This window comes from Micropterus dolomieu, unplaced genomic scaffold, assembly GCF_021292245.1.
Source record: "Micropterus dolomieu isolate WLL.071019.BEF.003 ecotype Adirondacks unplaced genomic scaffold, ASM2129224v1 contig_13594, whole genome shotgun sequence".
Lineage (NCBI taxonomy): Eukaryota > Metazoa > Chordata > Actinopteri > Centrarchiformes > Centrarchidae > Micropterus > Micropterus dolomieu.
This window is the reverse complement of record NW_025742580.1, coordinates 4714-6547: the sequence shown is the minus strand read 5'-3', so window position 1 is coordinate 6547 and position 1834 is coordinate 4714. Positions and strand designations below refer to the sequence as shown.

General features: G+C 44.5%; 1 long non-coding RNA gene across 1 annotated transcript; it reads right to left on the bottom strand.

Annotated features, from left to right (window-relative positions):
• Positions 1 to 254: 254 nt before the first annotated feature.
• LOC123966514 lies at positions 255 to 1371 on the bottom strand. The gene is made up of 3 exons (XR_006824005.1): positions 1299 to 1371; positions 903 to 1145; positions 255 to 782 (listed from the first exon to the last, which is right to left on the bottom strand). It is a non-coding gene; the product is annotated as an uncharacterized LOC123966514 (long non-coding RNA).
• Between the last annotated feature and the right edge of the window lie 463 nt (positions 1372 to 1834).

Sequence of the window (1834 nt, the reverse complement as noted above, 5' to 3'; positions counted from 1 at the left end):
GAGCTCATTTTAATGATCTCATCTCCGGCTTGCTGGCTTCATCTGTAATATTACACCATCATCGATGAGAGGATTTATATTTTTATCCAGTGATTTAATCTGTAGAAGATTAAAGGAGCAGAACATGGAAATACAGAACTTAAATGTACGGACTCAGTAACTTGCTGAGAACACGTCGCTCTTCATAAAGGTTTTATTATTAATGGATAATAAATAATGTATCATTGTGTTGCTTTTTTTAACCTGGGCGAGACAGCAGCGTCAAAAAAAGGTCACAGCAGCAACAACAACAAGAAACATAGCAAACATTTAAGTTTATAATACCTTCGCACAGTGACCAGTCAATCATCCCTACACTTACAAGAGCTTTAAATATGACACAGAGACCAGTTCTGCAAGGACTGCAGGCCGAAGTGACCTGATTTCTGTCTAACAGTGTGAACAAGTTGAAGCTCCCAACACGTCCTCAAACGACTAAACAGATGCAGAGTCAGGGTCCCTAAACTGGAAGGGGGACCGAATCTCTGAGGACCTGCAGCTGACTCAGCTCCCACGCCCAGATGATTTCCAGACTTTGCGGCGCAGCTTCACCTCCTTTCACTGACCTCAAAGGCCCAGAGCAGAGTTTTTAAAGTCTGAGACTGTGGTCCGCCCGTCAGGTAAAGTTTGGAACAACGCTCCCCCCGACCCCTCCTAAGTCTACCTGCTTAGTTTCACTTCCTTCCCGGATGCTTTTGGGATCCTGTTGCTGATATTTGATTCCATAAAAATTGATCCATGATCTGCTGAAAAAAATACAAATACATTAAAGAGTCAGTGTTGTCAGACATGTGAAAATCTCCTGAAGTCTGTCTTTGCCTAAACCCAACCAGTAACCACGCGTTTACTGTCATGTGACCTACATAACGTCGCTCATGTCGTTTTGGGAGGGATGAATAAACGACCGATGCCGTCGTCTCGGTTGGTTCCACATGAGGGGAGCAGAGCATTTAAAGGCTTTCTTTCTGTCCGTAAAGCACAGCGCTGATCTCAAATGAAAGCTACAGTCAGAGCAATCAGGATGGGAGTTTATGTCTTCATACATGAACAGCTGCTAATGACTCTGAAGGTCAGAGAGCGACGCTGTCTGATGAGGCTTTTTCTGGCTTCAAGGGAGAAACAGGAAATCCAAGGTTGTAACACATTTTGCTTCAACAAACATAACTCGTTGATTTTGTGACAAAAGTGATGATAGAAAAACATCTGTGTGTGTTTTTAATCAGAGTCACAGTCAGTGCTTGAAGTGGATCGGTACTCACCAGTACCAGGTACCTAACTCTTTGGCGTCCCAGGACTTTGTCGTGCACGCCGGCACTTCTCACAAGCTGCCGGTACTCTTTTATATATATATATATATATATATAAAATAAAACCGGGACAGGTTCTCCTGTAAAAGAATGATTTAAGAAGGGACTTAAAAGAGTTCACTGACTCAGCCGACCTGATTTCGTCAGGCAGGCTGTTCCAGGGCCTCGGGGCCCCGACTGCAAACTGTCCCCTTCAGTGTAGCTGGTGTGACTGAAAGGTCAGAGGTAGAACAGGAGGAGCTTTAAAGGAGACCTATTCTACTGCTTTTCCAGTCCTATATTGTAGTTCTGTGACTCCTCTATGGCAGCTTGGCAGGATTCAAAGGTCAAAACAATCATTTTCTATCTTATACCGACTCTTCACGCAGGCCTGCAAGCTGTAGATGCTCCTGTCTCTTTAAGGCCCCCTCTCAAAGCTTCTGATTGGCCATTGTCTTATGTGTTTACCAGGCTGCGGCAGGGATAGGGTGCACGTTCCTTTGTGGGCG